The following is a 17,379-nucleotide window of genomic DNA, read 5'->3' as shown; positions in this document are numbered from 1 at the left end:
TTTTCATTCTGAAGTTGCTGGAGAATGTAGATTGCTGAATAATAGTGATGTAACATCTTAAAACATAAGGCAGTCGTTTGGAGGGAATGCAAGTAATTCAGGATCATACAAGTGTATAACATACATGTATCTGCTCATCTCCGTGAAGAATGCTTGGGTTGTGCTTGTGTGTGTGTTGGTTGTTTGGGTAACACTCATAGAAAGATCTGTAGATGAGATTATGATTTTTTTTTTCCTCTTGACTCTTTTAACAGCATATGTATTTTTTTTGGAAGTGAAGCACATCACTAGACCATAAATTTCATAAATGTCCGTCTTACCCCGTACTTGTTTCCTGTATCACACAATCTATGACGTATATCTTAAAGAATGCTGCTACACAGACTAAAAAGTTTGCTGTTATATAGTTAAAACAAATGCTGCATCTTCTTGCATTGAAAAGGATGCAAAATATTTGGAACCCTCTGGACTCCATGCTCAAAGTCTGTGCTATAGATCTATAGATAATTCTTGCATAAGTGGTCCTACGTTCCTGCAGCTGCTGTGCTACACATGGCTGCAGAAGTAGCTGATTACGTTGAGCCCCTGAATCTATTCAATTTGATGAGGACTGTGGGCTAGTTTCTGCAGGTCTGAGTGGCATAAATGTATCCAGTGAATATCTGGCAGAAGTAGAGCATAACACACTAGGTATTTGCATTTATAATTTTAGGGCTATAGTTAGTTTCTTGTAGGCCAAGTGAGAATTCAGCTTTTAAGAGGATTTAATAAAAGCCAATTTGAACAAATTGTTGTTCTCTGCAGGTGCTTATTTTCTACAGCGTGGATCAGTCTGAACTTTTACTGAATGAAAAAGGCTCTGTCAGGCTTCTCAGCTTTGAGGTGTTTCTAACATCCTTGTTTTCCAAACAAAACCTCTCTCATTACCTTGCTTCCTGCAGTTACGCTTAAAAACTCTGGATGGATTTTTTTTGCCGCCTTGATTTTTCCAGTAGAGTACATAGCTGCTGCTTCTGATTGCTTAATTAGAAAAAAAATGAACAGGAAAAAAGGTAATAACTCACCGTCCTTACAGTGAAAAAAAAAGAAGAAAAAAGTTGCAAGTTAAAGCTAAATGTGCAAATAAAATGCATGAACTGCCTAGATGACATTCAGGGAGAATAAGCCTTTTTTTTTTTATAGAAAGTTTTAATGAATTATAGTAATTCATTCCTATCAATGACCTACTCTTGACCTATGAGGACAGAAGTCTTCTCAAGAACCATTTCCCTTTCCTATGCTGAAAGAACTTACCATAACCGTGTCCCGTTTTGTCAATAGATGGCAAGAGTGTTTTTTCTTTAAGTTCTATCGTCTTGATTAAATCTGTTCTTTCATACTTTCAAATGAGCTGGTGACAACAATCTAACCAAAATATTTCTTTATATTTGGATGTGAGTCACTGGAAATTCATGAATTATGCAAATATGTGAATAAACAAAAAAGAAACGAAAAAAGAAGATAGATCATGAAATCCATTCACACATCAAGGAATATTGCCTGCAGAAATGAATTAAAGAAGTTCTGTGGCTTCTCTCACATCAGGAGTTATTGTAGCCCCCAGGACCAAAATATTCCTGCTACTTACTGCACCCTAGAGAGCTAGTCTAATAAAGCCTCCTTAGTATTTAGACATAGGAGGACACTAAATTTCATCCTGTTCATGTTCTGCTTATTGTACTGTTGTTTTCTACTCTATATTTACTGTGGTTTGCCAGATTTAATTTTTTCATGTGTTAAATCAAATATCCCACTTCCCTTGGAAGATTATTACACAGGCAGATAAACACTGCTGATTTAGGAAATTCTTCTCCTAAATTGTCCTAGACCCGTTTTATCAAATTATTCTTTCTTCTCCTGCTCATTCTGATAAAGAATCTCTCTCCTTGCTGTTTTCACTGTCACATAGTTACTGCGTTGTCCTCAGCTATTACTTATCTTTCCACTAGGTGTCATTCAAGTAGTTTTTCTTGTTAAATGTTGAGCATACAGTATCTGGATCAACCTTCATATATAACTTATCAATTCAAACTAACTGAAAGATCAAAATACTCTTTTAAAGTATTACTTTTTCTATAGCTTCCAAGATAAAATACAAAAGGTATACAAAATGTGTATATTAAGTAACTTGTGTAAATCAGATAGCTGATCACATTCTTGCTTTATGAAAGGCTCAGGGCCTTGAGCTTCTTAATGAAAATAAATACTCATAGAGGATTTGGATTCAAACTGTTCTCAGGAAAATATTATTATCATTTATGCTATGTTGTAGCAATGATAGAGTGCACCTGGGGAAGCTTATAGAGAAAGAACATCTAAGGGTATCATCTTTAAAAGACATATCATCAAGGCAGTATTTCCCACTGGAAAGCAGCTAGGCAGTTCCCTGCACTCCCAGTTCAGTTAATCAACTCTGAACATTTACCTGGGAACCCAGCAGTCAGTATCCTCAATGTTTCCTTCATGTGTTTCACTAGCTGAATGCCATGCTGCCACCTTGACTGGAGGTGCTGGGTAGGTAAAATGGGGTCAGTTGTGCTCCACCTTGCTTGCAGTGTTGAATTAAATATTTTGCTCTCATTAAAACCAATTAGCTCCTAGCTCTTTATCCACAGTTACTGTTATTCAAAATACAAATACAGTGTTTCAGTCAAACTATTAGAACAGACGACTGCATCTGTGTCAGCATTTTAGTTAGGATCATGATTGAGCTTTTGGAGCACATCTCATGGTCTTCCCTGTTTACCGTGGATGCTTTTTGGATGAAACTAAACCATAACGTTCACTCCAGAAATGCATTGGACTTTTTCCAGCTGCTACTGAGGGTTCAGTCCCGGGGAGCAGACTAAAGATAGCCCAGAATAACTCTCCTCCCCAAGTATATGTGGTTGCATACGGTGTCCTTAGTTCCAGACTGTTTTGCTAGACAGATCCAGACCCACTGGGCCGTTCTGTTTACTACTGTAGGTATTGCCAGCGTGACGGCCCCAGAACTGTCCCAAAGCGAACCTTGTGCTAAGGCCAGTCAGTTTTGTGGTAACTATGCAGTGAAACCTGCTAAAGTGTTTTTACCAGATACTGCCTAATAGTTGTGGCAGGATTGCAAAATATATAAGATTAAGCAGCACTCTTGAGTTTTGTGGTATTGTTGTTTCTGTTTAAGGAGTTTGGTTATAAACAAAATCAGTCTTTGGCCCCCTTAGCAGAAGCCCTGCTATTTCTGCTTAAAGAATTGGAAGCATGAAGGCAGGGAATTGAACTTCACAGTCACATGGAACACTTGTTCTTGGAAAGATCAATTAGAAATTAATTACTGTCTGATGTAAAACACTATATTGGAAAAGTCAGTGATGAGTTTTCCATGTTAATACATTGTAGAATTTAACTTGCTGTGATTGGTTTTTATGTTGCCATTTATAAAGCTATGACTTCATATTTTTTGAAATAAAACGGTCAACTCTGGATACATCTTCAATGATGAGTTCATTTTTCCAGATGTGAGCAGCTTTGTTCTAATTACTCCTTCCACACTGATGCTGTATTTACATACTGGTTTTGTTGCTAAAACTTGCAAATGTGCCCTCTGCTTCTTTGTGCCACAATGAACTGTAGAAAATTCTGCCTAGGCTTCTGGTCACACAGGGAGAACCACAGAAACTCACTGCAGGACTAACAGGATTCGGCTGGCTTCGAGCTGCCTCTCTGCTGCACAGTGGATGGATCATCAGGAATGCATGCTCCGGTTAACCCAGGTAGAAGATGTTGCCAAAATCGCAGTTTTCACGTGGTAGGATAGTCATGAACAATGCTCTCAGAAAGTGTCTGTGTTACCACAGTTTGGGAATTTATGCCCCATATAGTCTGATATCTCCAACCTCAGGGAAGGGAGAAAATCAGATTTTTTTCTACATGAGTGTTTTTGAGTTTGCATTAGAGAACTGAGTTTAAATTTTAAATACCTGTTCTCTATAACAGGTGTTGTTAAAGAACTGTATATTGGCTCAGAACTGTTTTCAGTTTTTGTGTGCTGTTGCTTTAAATACAACATCATAAAATTATCTTTGTACAGTTTAAGTATCTTTCCGTTCACGGGGAACCACACACACACACACACACACGTCTTTACGTATATATGTGTATATATATGTAGAAGTATATATACAATGTTGCAAGTGCTGAGAGCATTCCCTGTCAATTTTTATTCTCTCTCCAGGAATATTCACAGCTATTTTTTAGTGAGGGTGGGGTAGGCTGTGTCCAGTTATTGTGATTTGCTTTAATATGTGAGATAATATGGTATTGTCGATACCAATTTTCCACAGTTCTTGAATTATATCCCCCAAAGCACATGATTTGCAATTTAAAGCAATATAATGTTGGTTCTTATTTTAAACTTTTTTTTTAATGAGCTTGGTGTTTTGAGCCATTAAAGTTCATATTTTGTGAGTTCTGCTTGTAGTCATTTGGACTAGATATATTATTAATGAAAACTGAGATTCACCTCTGATCACGTGACTCCAAGTGTTAGATTCTGGAGGAAATCTTTTATGGAGTGAGACCTGTGATAAAATCACAAGAGCTATGCTGCTGCCCGAATCCTATTATTTCCTATCACTGAATCCTAATATACTAATAGTATGGATAGTCAGTTTTATCAAACTGGCAGATGAATTAATCATATGGTCCTAATACCACTTTGCATATATCAAGGCATAAGTAAGCAGTGTTGCTCTGAGGAGAATTGTAAATTCATTAAAAGATGCTGCAAGTCTCTTCCTGCATAATCTGATTCTTTCTTTGCCCTCTTTTGCTCCCTCTAGCTCAGTGTTGATGATTATACTTAGTGAAACTTCCTATATTTATTGGAGCTAGCTGGAGGTTATTTATAATTCATTTCCACATCAGTTTTGATGAATCTTGATGGTTTGATGCTGTCCTGCAATGACATTCATTGAGTCATTCTCTCTGCACTGACAGACACAGAACATGCAGCAGTAATGTCAGCCTCTAATGGGAAAAACCCAGGAGCTTGGAACTAGAGAAGAGCTGGCTGTGTCCCTTAGTTGACAGCTCGCCCCAGGATGCTGCTGAGATCCCAGGCGCCGCTCTCACTCCCTGCCTGGCTGCCTTCTGCAGGTTGAGCTGCAGCAGCTGTGTTTGCACCAGCTAAAGGACATCCTTCTGGTTTTATCACTACAGAAAATTCATCTACTTTTTCTCTCCCCCCCCCCTTTTTTTTAAATGAGGAATCCTCCATGAGTTTTTCTTAATACTAATTTTTGGAGGTTTCAAATAAAAGGATGAAGAAAGAAAAATCCATGGGATTTCTCTTCCTTTTTCCCTTTTTCTCTTCCCTTTTCTCTTCCTAGGCCTTTTCCCTTCCCTGTCTTTGTCACTGGCTCCCTTCAGAAGTATTCTATACTTTTCTCTGCTTTAAGAAGGGACTTTCATTATGATCCAGAGTGTGTTGGTGAGATGACAGCAGTGTGCCCCTCATCTTTAATTTCACTTCTGTGCTTTGCTTGTTGCCTTTACTCATCTTTTGCATTTTGGAGTGTTTTGACTTTTTTTCCTAGTGAATCCAATTGTATTTCATTTTCTTCTTCTCTAAACTCAGTGGCATTTCTGACAAACGCCTATGAATAGGACACAATTTACAGTAGTGAGAACCCTTTTACAGAATGTGGGGCTAGTTAAATATCTATATACTACCACCAGTGTAGTCACTGTTGTTAGACTGCCACACTTGAACAGAATCTCAGCTTTTGCTCAGTTTGCATTTCTGGCTGTTGGGAAAAAAATATCAAAATTCTGTTAATTCTCCATTAATCTTGATCTGAAAGCCAGTAGGATGAAAGTGTTTTACCTCTATGAGCAAAACTGTGCTTGAGAAACTTAATGGAGTAGATAGACCAGAGAGATCCTCACCTATGAGGCTTGTAGGTGCTATTTGAGATGACACTCAAATATCTGGTAGCAGGAGAAAAAAAAGCAGGGGGGAGATTATTGCACAGCCAAGAGTATGATAAAAAAGTAATAGATACATGTATGGAAAAAGAAATAATGAAGAGAGTTACTCAAACTAATGAACTTACACCACCACCACCACCCACAAGGTTCGGTTACGGAAAGCGGTGCCTATTAGGACTCTTACCTAAGCACTTTCTCAAGCTTGGTGGCTTTATGTGCCAACCTCTGGCTGAAACAGGGATTTCTGGAAGGGAGAAATAAACTAACAGCCAGTGGTGGACCTAGGACTTAAGAGGCAGGCCAGGTCTGCTGAATCACCTTCATATTTATAGTCAGTAAATAGGTGTATTATTTGTGGTAAATGGGTGAAAAAGCTATATTCCCTCTGGGATAAGAAAAATGTGAATCTGTTAATTTCCAGAGTTCCAAAATTGCTTTTTTTTTTTTCCTGCCAGGTCAAGCAGGGTCATCAAAACCCTGTGTGGGAAAGTACTTGTTCAAGAAGCTTCTTATGTTGACTGTGATGAATGGTGGGAATAAAAGAGCATACTGAGCAGTCAGCAGTTTTACTCAGGGCAGAGTTCCTAGTGGATATAAATTGAACATCTGAGGGAGGAAGCACTGACACTAATTCTCAGTTCAGTGAAGACTGAGATTTTCTCAGCCTTGAGGATATTGGATATAACTAATAAACAGTGCAGATGTCACCCTATTTTTAGGCTTTTAGCTATTTCTAAGGAAGTCTGTAAACTGAAATTCAGTACCTGCCTTTTTGCTCAGGGTCAGCGCATAAACTGATGTCTTGAAGAGGCTGAAAACGTCTCTGACTCTGCAAATATTCTTGAGATTCATCTTTGACAGGTTTTAAAGGTCAGTGGGGTGTTGGCATGATGTGAGTTCTCTTAAGTTCAGGGTGGCTAACAGCATTTTTCATTTACGTGACAAAGCCCCAAGGGTGGAATGCTTTAGAAATAAGCATTGAATGAAAAGTCTGAGTTCTTCTTCATACAGTATAAAAATAACATCAAGGGCATTGCACAACCACTGCAGCAGATCAGATGAGTGTGTAAAACTGCTGGCATGATCTGACTGTGGCAAAGGCTTATATTGTCTTCTTTGGGAATGTAAGAAGGGAGAGCCCCCAAATAAATAGCTAACATTACATTTCTCACACCTTGGAAAGACAATTAGCTGTGTAGATATACTGTGATGTTCAACGCATGCCAAAAGCCAAGGTGTCGTTCAAATTTCATTTAAGGCCTTAAGTGATTTAAAATGTATTGAAAATAAACTCAGAAAAAATGTTTCTCCTTTAAAAGACTAGCATGGGCACATACTACATGGGTCTTGTTTGCCCCCAGCCCTGCTCAGAAACGGCTACTCCTGATGAGTTCTGTATGTGGAAACATGCTGCAAAAAAAGTGTGTTTCCTCTACATTAAGCCAAACATATTCGGTAAAGCTGAACAAGAAAAAGGCATCTTATTCCAAAATAATATCTACACATGAGAGTAGTTTCATCTTATGAATCAGAGCAAGTTATCTTTAGTTAATAGGGGAGAGAAAGAAAGGTGAATGGCTTGTATTTCTAAAGTGATTCTTTCTGAGCGCTTTTCTTTCTGACTTCTCCAGGTTTTCAATTCAGTACTTTGCTGTTATTAGAGATATATGTATGTTTTTCACTACTTAATTTTTCCCTTTCATCCTGCCATCTGTTCAACCTATCGTTATTTTCAGTTGAGACATGTGCAGTATGCAAATTTATCTCACAGGCCTTGTCCTGTTGGGAGAGGATGCATAGTTTGTATTGCTTAATAACCTGTTCCAGCACTGCTTTTGCTAGAACAGGCAGTTTGTGTGTATCTAGTTTCATTCTTTTAAGCATTCATTTTGTGCGTGCGTGTGTGCGTACATGTGTGTGCACGCGTGTGCATGCCTGCGTGTAAGTAGTCCAGAAAACTTGGTCAAAGTTTAGAGCCCTGTTAAAGTCTCTTGGTAGGAGTATATTCTAAGAGCATACCTAAGTCATACTTGGCAAAGATGCACTCAACATATTGCTATATGTGAACCCCAATATATCACAGTTTTAGATTTGGTATTTTGTATGTGGTAGTTTGCCTTAAAAACTTCTGCTTGGCCAGGCTTTAAGCCAAAAAAACCATCTGTTTTTATTTTCACATTAGATTTAAGTGGGCAAAGGAAACATGCCATTGAGTGAGCTCTCTCTAAGATAACTTCAACAGTATAAACTGTATTCGTGTTCAAGAACTTTTTAAATAGAAGCCAAAGATTGGCTCCCATCTTTGAAATATTCCTATTTTTGCAAAATTGAGCTAACCCAAACTGAGGCGGTTTACTGTGCAAAGTAAAGCAATGATAGGGACCAAAAGACGTAGCTGATAATGCAAATTACTGGATCTGCTAGAATCTCTAAATGTATTCTCTAAATTGATTTGGTGAAAGTTGGCATTTTCTGACAAAATTGCGCAGAGGGACAACTGCGGAGGAGTTGTGGGAACTAATCTTCAGAGTAGCTAATAATGATAATAGTGATTCCAAATCTTGGAATTACTTTAAAGAAAAAGGCAGGAGAGAAGGACATTCTCCGTAATGTTTTAAAGCCTGTATTCTGTTTCTCGCCTCATGTGGAATGGGTTTATTGGCTTAGCCAGTACTAGCTCTCGCATGACCTGATAGCTATAACACCATGAAGAGTTGGTGAAACTAATAGAACATGTCCTGTCTGCTTCCTCTAGGAAAATAAAATCAGATCGTGGAGGATTATTGAGGTAGTCCATTAAGGGAAGTCACCAGCATTAACTACTGAGTCCAGGTAGCACAACTCTGTGAGTAGGCACTGGGATTTGAAATAGCTTTAAATCTGTTGGCTTGTGATATTTCTCCCACCAGGCTGTCTCAGACTCCTGAAATAAGTGCACAGAATATGAGTGAGAATGAATAGTATAATCTGTCTGAAAAGCAAACAAAATGAATTCTCCCCCACACCTTGGCCTTAGCAATATCCCCAACACCAAAACAACATAAGCGCATTACCCACCTCTGCAGCCAAAAATCTGTGACAAGGGCTCAATGGCTTGGACAGTTTTAAACCATTGATATTGATATTGTAAGTCTCGAGCAAGTTTCTCTCAGCTCTATAAATTCTTGCTATACTGTTATTTTCAGACTAGAGGTGATTGCTCTTTATGCATTGTGCTAACAGGTAGAATATGAATATGTATCTACTACTTCTGTAAAGCTCTCTGGGGTCTTTTTGCTAGTTTTTACTTCTGCATTATGGTTTTCAACAAAACCAAATTGCATGGGTAAAGAAATCCAAACCCTGCCACCCACACCTTTTTTTTTGCGAGGTTCAGTGGTGATCAAAACCTGTTCCTTTTCTAACAGCTTCTTCATGTCTTATATTCTCTATGTGGCTGAGTTTATTTACTTTTAAATTTACTTTTAAATTTTACTTTTTGTTTACAGTATTTAAGATCCATTTCCCAAACAGCACTTCCATGAAACATTATTGCTACTTTCAAGAGCATTTTCAGTAAAATAGCAAAGGAGAGGGGACTGTTTGCTCTCTTCTGCAACTTCTGGATTTCTAGATTATTATTTGTAATATGCTTCAACAAAGAGATGCTTTTATTGACATTAATACAGTGACATTCTCCTCCTCAACAAAATAATTCAGAAGACACTTTTTCACAATAAACTACTTGTTTTCATGCCACCATTTTTCGTATCTAAAATGAGAAATTGCCAACAACAGTCCTAATTTTCAGGAACCGCTAAATGACCACTCTGAAATCAAGGCCAACTTAAGCTCTCTCTGGATAAGTATATAATGCTAGTTACTACATAATATTAATTGCATTTCCTTTGGTTAGAAAGACAAGCTGAAGATGTTAGCTCACTTTTACTAATCCTGTGAAAAATTTCTTAGATTGATTTTAAATTAGGGCTGTCTGCTACTCTTTTTCTGTATGGTAGCACATCAGACAGTGTACAACTTTATTAGCTCTTATGTACTGAAGTTTTATGTTTATTAAATGAGCTGATGGTGAATATTCTTACAGGGAGATGAAAGTACAAAGGCTGCTTTTAAATTACTATGACTTGCAAAAGGAAAATACTAACAATAACCTTTTTTGAAGATTGCTGGTAGCATTTATTGTGTTTCTATATGTGTAGTGGGTTCTTGATAAGAAGAGAAATACACAAATACTATCTAAATAAATTACATTTCTATATGACTAGCTATTTTCATGAACATTTACCCTGGCTTAACCCTTGTGCACACTCCGTAATCCATAGGCAAGAGGAAATGTAAAACCAAGCAAGTGTTAAGTAAGTGAAAGGTAAAAGTATTTAAAATATTTGAAACAATAGAAAGGTGATTTTAAGTATCTGAAGCAAGGAGCACCAGAAAAATTGACTTGTGGGGGGGAGAAAAATAAATCTTTGTGCAGAAAGTATTCCTGAGGTCTACAGTAATTTTTACAGGTGTAAAAACCCTTTAAACAGTCTATTTACAAAATATGATGGGCACTCCTGCCCACAGTTTGTTTGGTAGATATAAAGCTTTTCATTCCACTTTGATATATGTCTCTTTTTGGTATGTTATTTATATGCTTCTTACAAACAAAATATCCTTCAGCATTCAGGAACGCCAGTAGCTATCATTGCCAGTATTCTGTGAGCCAAATATGCTCAAATTTTTCCCAAGAGTTAATGTGGCTGGATTTCTAAAAGCAAGTGTAATGCTAACGAAGGAGCTGGATACCCAGAGTAGGTAAAATACAGGCCTCAGCAAGTAGCTTTTTCCATTCTTCCCCTTCAGCTTTCGCAGCTGTGCCCTGAAAGATCCCCCACACCACAGGACGCAGGGGCAATGTGCTCTTCCTTACTGCTGAATAGCCGGCCCCCTTCTTACAATGAGCACGAGGAAGCAACAGTGCCTGGTAGTGGTTTTGGGGACAGGGGACAACTCATTTCAGATTAGATCTTTCCTGTGCTAGCGGTTTGCATTGTTCTTATTTAAGATCTCATTTTAAACCACTATAATTAAACCAATGCAAAAGACTGAGTAGTTTTTCTTGTTCTGCGGACAAGAAGGGAAGATTGAATGTAAATTGCTTATTTCAGATCTGTTTAAGATGCATCTAAACCAGCTCAAACAACTCCTATGCCTTATTAAAATTGCAGATCTGAACTGCTTTAACTCAAGAGATATACATAAATCAGTATAGTCAAAGTGGATACTCCATTGGTTAGGGCTTTCATCTAAGACATGGGAGAACTGGGTTTAATTCCTTGTGTAACATGCAATTATTTATGCAAAGTGGAGCAGCTCCAACAGGAGAGATTTAGCGAGAACCCAGCAGGTCAATAGTGCAGCAGTTAGAGAATTCATATGATACGGGAGACCAAAGCTAAGTCCCTACTCAATTATATTCAATCTTCCACCTCCTGGGAGAGTACCATATCTGCTGGACTGTTGGTTGTACTGCAGAGCTCATGAAGCAGCTTGTATCACCGCAGAAAGTTTCAATTTAAGTGCACTTTTCTGACCAAAGTATCCCACCAGAAAATTCCTGGTCTATTCTGCTTGCTAAATTTGTCCTTCCTCTAGTTGTGTGAAGGGAATGATAATGTCATCCCCTCTTCACTCTGCCACCCTGAGCACTTCCACTTTATGGGGCCTTGGGTCCTCATCACACTCCAAAAGGAAGAGCTGTTAATGTCGATGTCCTGACCAAGCTCATCAATGGTATTCTTTTTATTTTAATATGCTATATAGTTTCCATGGTATATGGTACTTTCTGTTTCTCCTCTCAGATTATTATGTAGCATTACTGTTAAATAGCTACCCTTTTTACCTTAAAAATGGGTAGATGGTGCTTACTGTTATTCTTCCCCTATCTCTCAGAAATGCTGTGAGGCTGAATTATTTGTAAAACCCTTCGAGATCCTTTTGTTGCTGGCCAAGGTGCTGCAAAATTGCCGAGTGCTTTTATTTTATGCCACTTGTCCCATTATGTTTCTCTTTTACTTGCTTACAATATATGAAGTTGTTTAAAGGTCACTCTGCTGGAATCGTTCTTTGCCACAGCATACAGCGCATTGATTTCCCACATTTCTGAGGCTCCCTGCGCCTGCTGTGAGCTCTCAATTTCCATAGTGATGTGCTTAGCAATTGTTACCATGTGCAGGACTAATTTCACATTCTAGGTAGGGCGCGCTCAGTTTCCAGCCTCAATTTTTTTATAGTGTCAGGTCTATTCAAATAGCTCCATTATTTTCTGTTCTGTTGTCTGATAATGTTGGGATTGTTTTCTTTTTTGTTTTGTTGGAACTTTCTGAAAGGAAAATGGATTTCTTCCCTCTCCATTGTTCAAGACAAAGAATTTTTTAACCGTAAACAAATGATGTTATTCTCACCCAAGCTGAGACAGCTTAAGGTTCCCTCTGCCCTTAACTGGCTGATGCCCTGAAAGCCCCTGCACCCTGTTCACACACAGCCTCGCTGCTGTTCTGAAGTAGCTGGGACTATCCCCTGTGCCCTGAGGATGCCAGGTAGATGGGGTGAGTACTGACCGTCCTTGAGTTCTTTCCCGTTATTCCCCAAGGTATTCAGAAGGACAAACAAGTTCAGCAACTCAGCTGAAAGAAGGCGGGGAAGCTTACTGGAGCACAGAAAACTCCCTGAAGGAATCCCTGGGGCATTCCTCTCCCGTACTGTGCGTACCTGTAAAATGAATAGGACTTTTCAGTATGCCACTTGTAGTCAGCACTGGCCAAGCTATATGTGCCTAGCAAAATTGGGCTTGGATGATCAGCATAAAGAACAGCTCTTAATTTCAACAAGCTTTTTTAGGCTACAAGCTGCATCAGTTCACTTGGTGCCTCTGACTTTTCAAATGCAAACATCTTTGACTGTTATGCTTCTGAAGTACTGTTTCTACGCATAGTATGAAAAGAAGTGCTCCCTTACTCTTGCATATCCAATATTTACTTCATCCAGAGAAATATGTGAATATGGACTGGTAAACACAATGAAACATGGGGATTTCCCTCTCAAGGAACCAGTTCCCCATGTAACTTACTGTGGAGATAGTAGGAGTTTTGTGAGTTGGTTCATGATAAATGCCACATGCCCTTTAGAGCACAAAGTTAAATGAAAAAATTATTAAAAGCACCAAGCAGGGATAAAGCACTGGCACAGGTAAGAACCCTTGATCAGAGAATGTAGAAAGCTGTTTATTGGGAAATATCCCTCACCTGTCTTCTGCCAGGCAAAAAGCCCCTATACTTACAAAACAAAAACTAGGAAAGTAGCAAATACTGGAGGGCCTGAGACTGGGAAAGGTTGGGGTTGAATGAGTGGCTAAGAGCTGTAGATATGACTGAGCAGGAATTCATCATTACATTATCATTGGTGGTTAAACGGAACAAATATGAACATACAATGTTCAGATTATTTGAATGGCAACATTACTCTGTTTAATTATAGTGGGCATGTGTGTAAACACAGCCTATCAATTGCTAAGGACATTTTCTGTGGTACTCTTGGCTATTCATTACTATGAAAAATTAAAATTTAATCTAAATGATTTGTCCATTATGTTTCATTTTTCTTCTCGTAATTGTGTAAAATGCTTCCCAAGACCTTTTGGGGGGGATCTATTCAGCTCTCTCGCACTGTAACATGGCTAGTAGGGCCATAAAGTGACTTGTCAGCATTCATGTGCCAATAGCAGATATAAGTTGTATTGGAATTTTTGTGTGGTATTGACTGGAAAAGGAGTGATAGTGAAGGAATAAAGGAAAATGTGACTTGGTTTTGCTATTTGCTTGTGTGACAATTTATGAGCCAGTCAAAGGCTAAATTACAATTCCACTATCCTTCCAAGATCTCCAACTGTTTATTTTCAGCAGGAGTTAGGACAGGTCTCCATAATGTTATCATTCAGCAGCAGATGCAGCTTTAAAACTATTTATGGACTTTATTCATCTGTGCAGGTATGAAGTGAATCTGGAGTCTGTAACAAGGTATTTCCAAAGTTCTCATACAAATTGCTGGACTCGGTTATTTGCATTTTTAGTAGTAGTAGTAGTGCATAGGCCTGTATGCTGATTTTTCTTACTAATTCTGTTTCCATTTATAAGGAAGTGTCAAATATCTTATAAGACTTGGAATGCCTTGAGAAAGCCTTACTAGTTTTTAGTTTTAAGCTACCTTTTCCTTAAAAAAATACATATATCTGAGCAGAATAAGCAGAAGTTGCTGTTTTTCTGCATGGAAAAAAGAATACACTCCCCCAGCCTTTTGTATTGCCAAATCTTTTAATTTTCAAGGCCTCTAAATTCTAAAAAAGGTTAGGTTTCCCAATAACATTCTTTTTTTTCTATCATAAAATGAGATTCAGTTGAAGTGGAACAATTTAAGTGCAAACGGACAGATGTTTTGTCAAGGGTGGAATTTCTGGTAAGTCAGGGACACAGACTTCCCGTTCTGGGCTCATCAGTGGCTATTCCACTATGACTCTGTCCTTCCTGCAGTGTATTTTCAGTAGTACTGCCCTTATTCACAGTGTAACTAATGAAAAATACAAGTGGTAGAGACCTTCATCTCTCTACCTAAGAGACTCAGAATCACAGGACAGTTGGGGTTGGAAGGGACCTCTGGAGATCATCTAGTCCAACACCCCTGCTCAAAGCAAGGTCAATTAGAGCAGGCTGCTCAGGGCTGTGTCCAGGAGGGTTTTGAATATCTCCAAAGATGGAGACTCCACAGCCTCTTTGGGCAACCTGTTGCAGTATTTGAGCACCCTCACAGTGAAAAAGTTTTTTCTTATGTTTAAGTGGAATTTCCTGTATTTCAATATATGCCCTTTGCCTCTTGTCCTGTCACTGGACACCACTGAGAAGATTCTGGCTCCATGTTCTTGACACCCTCCCTTCAGATATTTATACACATTGATAAGATTCCCCCCTCCGTCTTTTCTTCTCCAGGCTGAACAGCTCCAGCTCTCTCAACCTCTCCTCATATGTCAAATGTTCCAGTCCCTTAATGGTCTCTGTGGCCCTTCACTGGACTCGCTCCAGCAGTACTGGGGAGCCCAGCACTGGACCCAGCACCCCAACTGTGGCCTCACCAGGGCTGAGCAGAGGGGAAGGATCACCTCCCTTGACCTGCTGGCAACGCTTTTCCTAATGCAGCCCAGGATGCTGCTGACCTTCATCTAGACTGAAAGAGATTGTGATTCAAGTCCCTCTTGATTCAAGGCAGGCATCTGAATTTCAGCTCCACCTTTCCCAGATGAGCACCCTGACTACTGGATTATTCAGATTATTGACTATGTGAAGGTGGGTGTCTTGTTACTGTGTTGCAGTTTGTGTGCACTACTATCTCGGGCAAAAATGTGTATCTTTGCATTCATCCCAGTTTCACTCTAATGTTGAGTCAGTCTCTAATGGCCCATTGAATACTTCATTATTTATAATTAAGTGGATTGTTCAAATATTTGATTCGTTAGCCCTAGACATCTTTATAACGCAAACAAGCATGTTCTTTACTTATATGGTTTATCAGTCAGTGATCTAACTGTATTTACATTTATGTTGAATTATATTGAAGCATATTCATCTTGATGAATTTTCACAGCTTTTTTCCAATACTAATCCAAGTTCTACTAATGTACCTTCAGAAACATTTCTCAGAAAAGGAGCAAGCACATATTTATTCTATCCACCATTAGGTCAGCTTCCTATTTTAGGCTTTTAAAATTATAGTGATAAAAAATACAGTGCTGCATTTGTGCATAATATTGAAGTTGCTTAGACTTTGCAAAATTGTCCTTCAGCTTTGCTCAGTTCCACATCTGCTGACGTCCTTGTCCATACAGGAGATAAAATAAGAATAAGGAGATTTTCCTTTTTCCTTCTACATATTCTTGAGAGCTTTCTCTTGTACAATTCTTGTCAGCAGAATCTCCTTTTCTGTACTCTCAGTGTTGTCATTATGTTCTATTTCAGAGTCTCAGCAGAATCTTTTTTTCCCTCTCTTCCTGTACTTTTTAATTACTGGCTGTCTCTGTCATGTTTTAACTCTCAAGAGTTTTGGGATGACTTGTACATACTTACAATGAAAAAAATAGTATAAATTGAGGTCATTCGACTATGACTTGCAACAACTTCCTTTTATGAAATAGTGGTTGTTGGATATGCAGTTCTGCTTCTCCATTAGAAAAAATACAGCTGGAAGAAAGAACAAATACCAATAGCTATACATATTCATTTTATACTTGAGGATTTGAGGCTATTTGAACTGAGGACTATGCTCTATATGTAAGCTAGAAATCCTGCAGTATAAGTTCAAAATGAAATTCTAGAGAGTTACCCATTATTGTTAAAATTATCACCATGGAAATAAAATTCTCAGATTAATCAATGTAATCTGAAAACTTTGCTTATCTTTCTTAATAGTTTCCTTTTCCAAAATCCATTTTCCTAAAGACAAGCACTCCCTTCACAGATTTGAACATCCTGATTCTATACTTTCAGTAATTAGGTTAGAGTGTTCACTAACAGTCGCTGTAAAAATTCACTTTCTTCCTCCAGCCTAGGTAAGTCTTTGGTGCTCCTGAACAGAAAAGAACCTAGTATGTGATTATTTCTTATTTCTTATAGCCTGAAATATTTCTATGTTTCAGGATTTGAAATGCTTCCTGTCTCTTTTCTGTCTCTACTCAATATATTGTTGTTCAGTTCAGTGGCTCCTTAAATCTGATTTTATGACACAGATTCTTGGTTCTGTCAGTTTTATTTATACATAGCTCCAGCCAGATACATAAAAGCAGCTCCAACTGTGTTTCTCTTCTTTGTCGGTTCTATCCAGTGTTAGTGATGTTCTCTAAAGCATTAGTTTGACCCAGGCTGTTACACAGCTTGAGTTGCAAAATGGATGCACGGGATCAGGCAGTCATTCTGTTCCCTTGCTGAAAGTCAGAAGTGTAAAAGCAGAGTCTGAGCCAAGACCTCCTGTGTGGTATATATGTTTCTGTCCTTACACCGGAGACAGCTTGTGTTTTTATTTGTGACTTACGAGGTGTAATTACAGTAAACGTTAAGTTGGTTACTGCAATCTTCATTGAAAAGGAGCGTGCTTTAATGGTGGAGTTGGTGGTAAGATGTTTTCTCTGCACAGTTCTGTAAAGGTGACCTAGATATGGTTTCCACGGTAGTAAGATGCGCTACAGGCTATTGATGAGCTCAGAGGAGGCTCCAGAAGGCTATTTAAAATGCAAGCACATCTGGGAGTGACTTTCAAATGCTTCTCAAAACCTGGTGACATTTTGGG

This window comes from Apteryx rowi, unplaced genomic scaffold (genome assembly GCF_003343035.1).
Source record: "Apteryx rowi isolate R43461 unplaced genomic scaffold, aptRow1 scaffold_240, whole genome shotgun sequence".
Taxonomy (NCBI): domain Eukaryota; kingdom Metazoa; phylum Chordata; class Aves; order Apterygiformes; family Apterygidae; genus Apteryx; species Apteryx rowi.
This window is presented reverse-complemented; position numbering follows the sequence as displayed.